Raw genomic sequence first — 12,573 nt, 5'->3', positions numbered from 1 at the left:
CAAGCCCCCAGACCGCAAAGGGCCAAGTAATTGGGATCATCCTCAGCTCCTGAGCCGGCACATGAGCCCGTCGCGAAAACCTCTGGCAACCATCACATTTACTGACCAAGTCCTCTGCATCAGCATGAGCCGTCAGCCAATAAAAACCATGACGAAAAGCCTTGGCCACAAGGGACTTTGAGCCGGCGTGATGGCCACAATCCCCTTCATGAATTTCACCCAAGATCTCTTGCCCTTCCTCAGGAGAAACACAACGCTGAAACGCCCCTGTAACACTGCGATGATGCAGCTCGCCATCGATAACAATCAGTGACTTAGCTCGCCGGGTTATTTGCCTGGCCAAATTTTCATCCTCCGGCAACTCGCCCTGGGTCATATAAGCCAGATACGGCATTGTCCAGTCTGGTATGACGTGGAGAGCCGCCACCAGTCGCGCCTCCGGGTCAGGGACAACCAAGTCTTCCTCTGTAGGCAGCTTAACAGAAGGATTATACAGGACATCCAGGAAAGTATTAGGCGGTACCGGCTTTCGCTGAGAGCCTAGCCGGCTTAGGGCATCAGCCGCCTCGTTCTTCCTGCGATCAATGTGCTCCACTTGGTAGCCCTGAAAGTGCCCAGCAATGGCATCAACTTCGCGGCGATAAGCCGCCATGAGAGGGTCCTTAGAGTCCCACTTGCCTGATACTTGTTGAGCCACCTAGTCTGAGTCACCGAAACACCTTACCCGGCTCAAGCTCATCTCCTTAGCCATCCGAAGACCGTGGAGCAAGGCCTCGTACTCAGCCGCATTGTTAGTGCAAGGAAACATCAACCGTAACACATAATGGAACTTGTCACCTTTAGGGGAAGCCAATACAACTCCAGCCCCCGAGCCCTCCAACTGCCTGGACCCATCAAAGTGGATAGTCCAATATGTGTTATCCGGCTTCTGCTCGGGCACTTGTGACTCTGTCCAGTCATTGATGAAATCCACCAAGGCCTGAGATTTAACAGCAGTGCGTGGCACGTACTTGAGACCATGAGGTCCAAGCTCTATAGCCCACTTAGCTACTCTCCCTGTGGCCTCTCTGTTTTGAATGATATCAGCAAGAGGGGCAGAACTGACCACAGTGATGGGATGACCCTGAAAATAATGCTTAAGTTTCCGGCTTGCCATGAACACACCATAAACAAGCTTCTGCCAGTGCGGATATCGCTAGTTGGACTCAATGAGTACTTCGCTGACATAATAAACCGGCCGCTGAACTGGATGCTCCTTACCCTCCTCCTTGCGCTCCACCACCATAGCTACACTGACGGCTCGTGTGTTCGCCGCCACATATAATAATAAGGGCTCCCTATCAACCGGAGCAGCAAGGACTGGAGGCTCTGCCAGCTGCTTCTTCAAATCCTCAAAGGAAGTATTAGCTGCATCATTCCAGACAAAGTTATCAGTTTTCTTCATCAACTGATATAAAGGCATGGCCTTCTCACCCAAACGGCTTATGAAACGGCTTAAAGCAGCGATGCGACCCGCCAAGCGCTGAACGTCATTTATACACGCCGGCTTAGCCAGGGAGGTGATGGCCTTGATCTTCTCCGGGTTAGCTTCAATGCCTCTGTCAGAAACCAAAAAACCTAAGAGTTTGCCTGCAGGAACACCAAAAACACACTTGGCCGGGTTAAGCATCATCTTGTAGACCCGGAGATTATCAAAGGTTTCTCTCAAATCATCTATCAGGGTTTCCTCTTTTATGGACTTAACCACGATATCGTCCACATAAGCGTGAACATTGCGCCCAATCTGTTTATGAAGACAGTTCTATACACAACGCTGGTAAGTCGCCTGTGCACACTTGAGTCCAAAGGGCATAGACACATAGCAGAAGGCTCCAAAGGGAGTGATGAACGCCGTCTTCTCCTGGTCCTTAACTGCCATCTTAATCTGATGATATCTGGAGTAAGCATCCAAGAAACTTAAGCGCGCACAACCTGACGTAGCATCAATGATTTGATCAATACGGGGGAGGGCAAAAGGATCAGCCGGACACGCCTTGTTTAAGTCCGTGTAGTCCACACACATCCGCCAAGTGCCGTTCTTCTTGAGTACGAGCACCGGGTTAGCTAACCACTCTGGGTGGAAGACTTCAACAATAAACCCGGCTGCCAAGAGCCGGGCCACTTCTTCACCAATAGCTTTCCGCCTCTCTTCATTAAACCGCCGAAGGAACTGCCTGACCGGCTTAAATTTCGGATCAACATTGAGAGTGTGCTCAGCGAGTTCTCTAGGTACACCTGGCATGTCAGAAGGTTTCCATGCGAAGATGTCCCTATTCTCACGGATGAACTCGATGAGCGCGCTTTCCTATTTTGGATCCAGATTGGCACTGATGCTAAACTGCTGAGATGAATCCCCTGGAACAAAGTCAACAAGCTTAGTTTCATCAGCCGACTTAAATTTCATCGCCGGCTCATTCTCCGTAGTCGGTTTTTTCAGAGAGGTCATATCTGTTGGGTCAACATTGTCTTTGTAAAACTTCAACTCCTCTGTAGCACAAACAGATTCTGCATAAGCCGCATCGCCTTCCTCACACTCCAGAGCCACCTTCCGGCTGCCGTGAACCGTAATGGTCCCATTGTGACCCGACATCTTGAGCTGTAAGTACACATAACACGGCCGTGCCATGAACTTGGTGTAAGCCGGCCGTCCAAATATAGCATGGTATGGACTTCTTATCTTGAACACCTCAAAGGTCAATTTCTCCACCCTGTAGTTGTTCTCATCACCAAAGGCCACTTCCAACTCAATCTTGCCGACTGGATAAGCCTACTTACCAGGTACCACACCGTGGAAGATAGTGTTTGACTAGCTGAGATTCTTATCAACCAACCCCATACGGCGAAAAGTCTCATAATAGAGGATGTTGGTGCTGCTGCCTCCATCCATGAGCACCTTTGTGAACTTATATCCTCCCACTTGAGGAGCCACCACTAAGGCCAAGTGGCCCGGGTTATCCACCCGGGGAGGGTGATCCTCCCTACTCCACACTATAGGCTGCTCAGACCACCGCAAGTACCGTGGGACCGCCGGCTCAACAGCATTCACTGCCCTCTTATGAAGCTTCTGATCTCGCTTACACAGACTGGTGGTAAACACATGATACTGTCCACCGCTAAGCTGCTTTGGATTGGTCTGATAACCCCCTGCTGTTGTTGATGACCCTGGCCAGACTGCTGATTAAAGCCCCCTTGACCGTTCTGAGGACCGGAATTGGAGCCGCCGCCCGGGCCATGAAAGCCGCCGGCGCCTGAGCCGCCGCCCGGGCCATTGTAATTCTTAAAGGCCTTCATGATTGCACAATCCTTCCACAGATGAGTCGCTGGCTTCTCTCTAGAGCCATGCCTTGGACAAGGTTCATTCAACAGCTGCTCCAGCGTCGGACCTGACCCGCCGCCTCGGGGAGGGGGCCTCCCTTTACGTCGCTGGTTATTACCTTGTGAGCTGGCGTTGGCTACAAACTCTAGGCTGCCATCGGCCTTGCGCTTGCCTCCTCCTTGGTTCCCCGGGTTAAACTGAGGACCCTTGCCATTGCCGTTCTTCTTTCCCTTCCCTGTCCTTTCATCATCTGAAGGGGGATCCTTGGTACCATCAGAATCGGCGTACTTGACAAGAGCCGCCATTAGTGTACCCATATCACTGCAGTCGCGCTTAAGCCACCCGAGTTTCATCTTCAGGGGCACAAAACGACAATTCTGCTCCAACATTAAAACCGCTGAGCCAGCATCCATCTTGTCTGACGAGTGTATGATCTCCTTAACCCGGCGAACCCAATGTGTCGTAGACTCACCCTCCTGCTGCTTACAGTTAGTCAAATCCACAATTGACATAGACTGCCTATAGGTATATTTGAAGTTTTGGATGAACCGGGCTTTCAGCTCAGCCCAAGACCCAATGGAATTCGGTGGTAGCCCTTTCAACCAAGTGCGGGCAGTCCCATCTAACATGATGGTGAAATATTTATCCATGGCCGCCTCACTGACCTCCAGCAGCTCCATAGCCATCTCATAAATCTCGATCCAGGCTGCAGGCTGTAAGTCTGCTGTGTAATTAGGCACCTTCCTAGGGCCTTCGAAGTCCTTGGGTAGACGCTCATTGCGGATAGCTGGTACTAAACAAGGGACACCCCCAGTCCTGCTGGGGATACCCACGTCGACGGAAGTCGTCGGATAAGCCGGGGGGGGGGGGGTCTGGTAAGCCGTCAATTGAGGCACTTGCTCCGCCTCTTGCCGTGCTCTGTCCTGGTCTGCTGCGTGAAAGGCTCCATTATGAACCGGGCCGTGGCCAGGGGGCGGGTCATGGCGTCGGACGTTACTTGAGCCGGTTGCTGAGACCATGTGCCAGCTGTAACTCGGGCTCTGGCCTGGCCGAGGGGTCGAGTGGATCCTGTCCCGGCTGTAGGAGTACGCCTCTTGCTGCGCCAGTGCTGTCTGAAGGAGTTCCCTGACCCGGCGGGTTTCAATAGCCGTCGGAGAGTCGCCGTCGACCGGGAGAGCCGCCAGCCGGGCTGCCGCAGCGACCATGTTCTCCAGTGGGTTATTATAATGACCCGGGGGTATTGGCACGTACTGAGGCGGGGCAGGGGGCACCTGGGGAGGCCCCATCACCATTGGCTGAATAGGGGTTCCAGACCCAGGCACTATGACCCCTAGCGGGTTACTAGACCCTGCACCTGGCGTGTTGAAGAGATTGCGTGGATCGTAAACCGGAGGGAGTCGAGATTGGGTCTTTTGATGCCTCCTTCTCATGACCTCATTGGACGCGTTCTGATCCATCGTGAGTTGGAAGGACCGCGCCTGGATCAACTGAGTTTGGGCCTCGAGAGCCGCCCTCTCTGCAGCCGTCCTGATCCCTTCTGCTGCAAGGTCCTCCTTAGCTTTCACTAGATCCAATTTTAACTATGCCACCTCCGCATCATGCTGAGCTTGATCCGCCGGGTCAACCGTGGCGGTTAACAGGGCCGTCATCTTGTCCGTGAGATCCATCAGCACCTGAGCCGGAGAAGGCACCGGGTTTCCCGCTCCAGCAGCGGGGTTCTGAACAGGCTGCGCGCCAGCCATAAAGACTCCAACCTGACTTGGCGGCTCAAACGGGTCCGGAATACTGTCACCATCGGAACAACCCATGAGCCTGCCATCTTGAAGTTGATACAACGAGTTTGACTCATCGGTGGCCAACTCGCCGTCAGAGCCGGCGGCCGCCTCATCACCGGACCCAGACAGATCAGAGGGCCCTCCATGGATACACCCCACAAACGCGCGCCTTAAGGCAGACCGGGCCCGGGCGGGTCGTGCACGCTGAGCCGTCTCGATGAGATCGGCGCAGAGATCCGGCTCAGGGCCCGGCTCACCAATCTTGCAAATGAAAACATGAATTCCGCCGAAGGGGACCCGGTACCCGTACTCAATTGAGCCGGCGTCGGGGCCCCAGTTTGCATCGTCGATGTAGAGCTTGCCGCGACGACTCTTGGTCATCCGGCCCACAGCGTATCCCTTGAGCCCTTCGAAGCTGCCCTTCAAGAACTCAAATCCACTGTGCGCTGGCCCCACGGTGGGCGCCAACTGTCGTGGAATTGTCACGGCAGATGTCCTCGAGCGAGGACTTAGTCGTGGAGCCATCGCAACTAGGAAGCTTGAAGGGGTTAATGCGGGACAAGGAACACGAGGGTTTATACTGGTTCGGCCCCTTACGATGAAGGTAAAAGCCTACGTCCAGTTTGATGTGGTATTGATTAGGGTTTCGATAACCAGGGAGCTAAACTGCTATGCCCGGCTCTCGATGAGATTGTTCTTGCCCCTAAACCGCTGACGGGTCGTCCCTTTATATAGGGAGGCTGACGCCCAGTAGCTCTCAGAGTCCCTGGCCGGCTCATAAGAGTGTCCGGCTCAGACTCTTAACTATTCTTGCCTTACACTACAAGTTCTACCATAATAATGATTGTAACGACGGGCCTTAAGCCATATCCGGGTCTTAAGCCCATCTTTGGCCCACCATCTCTAAGTTTGGCGCCGGGCTTCTGGCAATGACCATATGAGTGACCCGGCCTCTCCTGGCGGGTGACTCTAAGGTCTATATCCTCAACAGTGACCTTTTGAACTTATGCATAGGGGTTGGCACACGTTTCCGTCTTGACTCTCCGGTAGAAACTTTGCGGCACTCTTTGAAGTTATTTGTGTTGGTAGAATAGATGAATCTGAGATTGTGTGATGCATATCGTATAATCATACCCACGGATACTTGAGGTGACATTGGAGTATCTAGGTGACATTAGGGTTTTGGTTGATTTGTGTCTTAAGGTGTTATTCTAGTACGAACTCTAGGATAGATCGAAAGGAAAGAATAGCTTCATGTTATTTTACTACAGACTCTTGAATAGATCGATCAGAAAGGATAACTTTGAGGTGGTTTCGTACCCTACAATAATCTCTTCGTTTGTTCTCCGCTATTAGTGACTTCGTAGTGACTCTTTGTTGCCTGTTGAGGGATAGTTATATGATCCAATTATGTTATTATTGTTGAGAGAACTTGCACTAGTGAAAGTATGAACCCTAGGCCTTGTTTCAACGCATTGCAATACCATTTGTGCTCACTTTTATCATTAATTACCTTGCTGTTTTTATATTTTCAGATTACAAAAACCTACATCTACCATCCATATAGCACTTGTATCACCATCTCTTCGCCGAACTAGTGCACCTATACAATTTACCATTGTATTGGGTGTGTTGGGCACACAAGAGACTCTTTGTTATTTGGTTGTAGGGTTGCTTGAGAGAGACCATCTTCATCCTACGCCTCCCACAGATTGATAAACCTTAGGTCATCCACTTGAGAGAAATTTCCTACTGTCCTACAAACCTCTGCACTTGGAGGCCCAACAACGTCTACAAGAAGAAGGTTGTGTAGTAGACATCAAGCTCTTTTCTGGTGCCGTTGTCGGGGAGGTGAGTGCTTGAAGGTATATCTTTAGATCTTGTAATCGAATCTTTTAGTTTCTTTTTTTATCACTAGTTTAGTCTATAAAATAAAACTACAAAAAAATGGAGTTGAGGGTGCCTCATATGCTTCATCTTTTTAATATATTTCGTGAAAATGAGGGAAAGGAAAATTGTGTCCGAGTGCTAGAAGAAGAATGCATTAAAATGTTTGGCACTAAATCTTTGAATGATGAGCCTGATTGCAATGTTGTTAGTTCTTTGAATAACCATAGTACTTTTGATGATTGTACTAGTCATGATGAAAATGTCTCTTATAAGCATGTCAATTTTTGTGGAGTGCATAGAGCTTGCAAGCACACAACAAATAGGGAAGATAGATTTTGCAAGAGGCATAAGTATTTAGAAACTAAATGGTTGCAAGAGAGGCTAGATGCTTGTGCTAAAAATTTAAAATTTCTTTGCCATCCTTATGAACTTTGCAATGAACGTGATCATTTAAATCTCCAATGCAAATTGTTTCATGATCGGATCGTGTTCAAAAATTGTGATGACTTGATTTCCCTTGCACATCATAATGAACTTAGTTTGCTTGTGGGTTATGAAGAAATGAAACATATAACTAAGGATCTTCCAGAATTTGTCCTTGATAAAGTTCTTGATTTTGATATAGAGGAAATTTATATGTATTGCGCGGTGAATTGCATTGAAAATACTTATGTTGCCAATTACATAAAAACAAGAAAAAAATAGAAGATGAAGAGAATACATATGAAAGGGAAGAGATTTCCCAATATCCTCCTATTCTTTCTTATGATGAATCAGGTAACGAGGAGGAGCTTTCTATTCAACCAATCTCATTAATAAGGAGCTCCAAAAAGAGGATTAAACCCACACATGATGCGAAGAAGAAAAAGAAAAGAAGTAGAAGCAAAGGTAAAAAGGTATCCCTCCCAAATGATGTTGCTCCTATTACTCATTGTGATGATGATAATTGCTATACTATTGGTGCTATCCATACTATCAATGATGAGAGTGATTATGCTTATGATATGCAAAGGCCCAAGCTTGGGGATGCTATGTTTGATGAGAATGACATGTTTGAGAATATATTTGCTGCAATTAATGTTTGTCCCAAGCTTGGGGATGCTATGTTTTATGAAGATGATATTTTTAACCTCCCAAGTTTTGATATGCAAATTTATTATGATGATAGCATGCCTCCTATTTATGATGATTATATTGATGAAAGTGGGTTTGGAAGAGTGTCAACTTTAGGAAGTAATGATCCCACTATTTTGGAGGGTGTTGAATCTTATTGTGAAAATTATGAAAGTGGATTTAGAGAGGTCGTGACTTTATTTAGTAATGATTCCACTATCTTGGAAGAGGTTTCAATTGATTATGATGAGAACAAAGTTGCTACTTATGATGATTATTGTGATGACACTTATGCTATAAAAAGTAGTGATGATTATTTTTACAAAACTTGTCATGATTATGATTACCCTTTTTCTGAACATTACTCTTTTAATGTGGAAACAATTTATAGTATTTGAGTTTCTTATGATACTCCCACTATTCCGAATGAGAAGAAATTTGCTTATGTGTAGAGTAATAAAAATTCTATGCTTGTAGATCATGAAAAGAATGCTTTATGTGATGGTTATATTGTTGAATTCATTCATGATGCTACCGAAAATTATTATGAGGGAGGAATATATGCTTGTAGGAGTTGCAATAATATCAAGTTTCCTCTCTATGTGCTTAAAATCTTGAAGTTATGCTTGTTTTGCTTTCCTATGCTAGTTGATTCTTGTTCCCATAAATTGTTTGCTCACAAAATCCCTATGCATAGGAAGTGGGTTAGACTTAAATGTGCTAGTCATATTCTTCATGATGCTCTCTTTATGTTTCAATTCTTATCTTTTATGTAAGCATCATTGAAATCATCATGCCTAGCTAGAAAGGCATCAAAGAAAAGCTCTTGTTGGGAGACAACCCAATATTTACCCTTACTGTTTTTGTGTGTTCACATGATTATGCTACTGTAGTAATCATGTTTTATAGATTTTGTTTCAATAAAGTGCCAAGTAAGACCTTTAGGATAGCTTACGGCGATAGCTGTGTTGATCCTGCTAAAAATCAGAAACTTTCGCCCCCAGTAAATTAGTTTTGATAATTCACATAAACGCGCTTTTGATCTGATTCTTTTTGCTCTGGATTGGTACACAAATTGCTTAGGTTTTCCTAATTTTTCAGGATTTTTGGAGTTACAGAAGTATTCGAGAGTTACAGATTACTACATACTGTTCTATTTTTGACATATTCTGTTTCCATTGTGTTGTTTGCTTATTTGATGAATCTATGAGTAGTATCGGAGGGTATGAACCATAGAGAAGCTGGAGTACAGTAGATATAACACCAATATGAATTTAGAATGAGTTCACAACAGTACCAAAAGTGGTGATTTATTTTCTTATACTAACGGAGCTTACGAGTTTTCTGTTGAGTTTTGTGTTGTGAAGTTTTCAAGTTTTGGGTAAAGATTCGATGGACTATGGAATAAGGAGTGGCAAGAGCCTAAGCTTGGGGATGCCCAAGGCACCCAAAGGTAATATCCAAGGACAACCAAGAGCCTAAGCTTGGGGATGCCCCGGGCATCCCCTCTTTCGTCTTCGTTCATTGGTAACTTTACTTCGAGCTATATTTTTATTCACGACATGATATGTGTTTTGCTTGGAGCGTCATTTTGTTTTCTTTTGTTTTACTTGATGTTTGAATAAAATCATTGGATCTGGAATCTCGAATGAAAAAGAATCCTCCCATGGCTAGTTAATTATTTGACTACGCAGTGTTCTTCACTTATATCTTTTTGGAGTAGTTTGTTGTTTACTCACGTGCTTCACGTACATCCTATGAGTAAATTGTTGAATGAATTGAATATCACAAATCTAAATTTATATATGTTTCATATGCTTATACCATGGCGAGTAATGACTTCACATATAATAAGTATAGGTGGTAAATTTATTGAAAGTTAGCAAACGCGGAATTGGTCACTTGAACAATTCATGAAAGAATATTAAATGAAGAGAGATTTCACATATGAATATACTATCTTGGACATATTTTGTAATTGTGAGCACTCATTAAAATATGACATGCTAAAAGGTTGATGTTGGACAAGGAAGACAACTTAATGGGTTATGTTTTCCTATATCCGAAACGTTATATTGTCTTGGATCATCCAACATGTTGAGCTTGCCTTTCCCTCTCATGCTAGCCGAATTCTTTGCACCAAGTAGAAATACTACTTGTGCTTCCAAACATCCCTTAAACTAGTATTTCCATGAGAGTCCACCATACCTATGTATGGATTGAGTAAGATCCTTCAAGTAAGTTGTCATCGGTGCATGCAATAAAAATTGCTCTCTAAATATGTATGATCTATTAGTGTGAAGAAAATAAGCTTTATACGAACTTGTGATAGGGAAGAAATAAAAGCGACGGACTGCATAATAAAGGTCTTTATCACAAGCGGCAATATAAAGTGACATTCTTTTGCATTAAGATTTTGTGCATCCAACCATAAAAGCGCATGACAACCTCTGCTTCCCTCTGCGAAGGGACTATCTTTTACTTTTATCTTCTACCCTTATACAAGAGTCATGGTGACCATCAACTTTCCTTTTTACACTTTTTCCTTTGGCAAGCACTTTGTGTTGGAGCAATCCGGATATATATATCCACTTGGATGTAGGTTTTCATAAATTATTATTGTTGACACTACCCTTGAGGTAAAAGGTTGGGAGGCAAAACTATAAGCCCCTATCTTTCTCTGTGTCCGATTAAAACTTTGAACCCATAAATATCACATGAGTGTTAGCAATTGTGAAAGATTATATGATAGTTGAGTATGTGGAGTTTGCTGAATCAAAGCTCTTACATAGACCCTTCCCGCAAATAAGATGAATTGCAATTGTTTGATGACTAAGAGCACGGTTTGTTAGTTTTCAAGAAAGAATATGATCTACTTTAACATGTGAATAGCTTGTTACTTGATCATGAGAAGTTTTATGAGTTGAGCTACTGTTATGATATATAATGATGCTAGAAAAAGTGATTGGAACTATCATTGATCAAACTTATACACTTGCCAGCATTCACACTTCATAAATTATTTATTTTATCATTTACCTACTCGAGGACGAGCAGGAATTAAGCTTGGGGATGCTGATACGTCTCCAACGTATCTATAATTTATGAAGTATTCATGCCATGTTTACAATAGTTTTATTTGATTTTGGTATGATTTGATTAGAACTAACCCGGACTGACGCTATTTTCAGCAGAACTACCGTGGTGTTGTTTTTGTGCAGAAATAAAAGTTCTCGGAGTGCGATGAAAATCAACGGAGAATTTTTCTGGAAAGTATAAAAAATACTGGAACGAAGAGTTACCGGAGGGGAGGCCCGTGGGCCCCACGAGGGTGGAGGGCGCGCCCACCCCCTAGGGCGCGCTCCTGTGCCTCGTGGACTCTCCGTGGGGCCCCCTGACTTGTTCTCATCACCAACCTCTCCTATAAATCCCCAAACCTCCAGAAAATAACCTAGATCGGGAGTTCCGCCGCCACAAGCCTCTGTAGCCACCAAAAACCAATCGGGACCCTATTCCGGCACCCTGCCGGAGGGGGATCCATCACCGGTGGCCATCTTCATCATCCCGGCGCTCTCCATGACGAGGAGGGAGTAGTTCACCCTCGGGGCTGAGGGTAAGTACCAGTAGCTATGTGTTTGATCTCTCTCTCTCGCGCGCGTTCTTGATTCAGCACGATCTTGATGTATCGCGAGCTTTGCTATTAGAGTTGGATCTTATGATGTTTCTCCCCCTCTACTCTCTTGTCATGGATTGAGTTTTCCCTTTGAAGTTATCTTATCGGATTGAGTCTTTAATGATTTGAGAACACTTGATGTATATCTTGCATGTGCTTATCTGTTATGACAATGGGATATTCTCTTTGAAGTTCTTTGTGTTGGTTGAATAGATTAATCTGAGATTGTGTGATGCATATCGTATAATCATACCCATGGATACTTGAGGTGACATTGGAGTATCTAGGTGACATTAGGATTTTGGTTGATTTGTGTCTTAAGGTGTTATTCTAGTACGAACTCTAGGATAGATCGAACGGAAAGAATAGCTTCGTGTTATTTTACTACGGACTCTTGAACTAGTGAAAGTATGAACCCTAGGTCTTGTTTCAACGCATTGCAATACCGTTTGTGCTCACTTTTATCATTAGTTACCTCGCTGTTTTTATATTTTCAGATTACAAATGTCACATCCCTAGCTTCTGGTAATGCACTAGGCTAGTGTGTGCATCATGTTTAATCTTGAAAGAAAGTTGAAATGGGGATGACAGAACCCTCACTCCCCCCTGAAACCAACTAGGGTTTACTAAAATTGGTTTCAATGAACCCAAAATGCCCTTCACAAAATGTTCATCATTTCTGGATTGGGCTAAAACCCCTGGTAAAAATGGTGCACACTTTTCTAGGACATTCTGGATTTTTGAATTAAATCATAAGTATTTGAATT

Source organism: Aegilops tauschii, chromosome 5 (assembly GCF_002575655.3).
Source record: "Aegilops tauschii subsp. strangulata cultivar AL8/78 chromosome 5, Aet v6.0, whole genome shotgun sequence".
Lineage (NCBI taxonomy): Eukaryota > Viridiplantae > Streptophyta > Magnoliopsida > Poales > Poaceae > Aegilops > Aegilops tauschii.
This window is presented reverse-complemented; position numbering follows the sequence as displayed.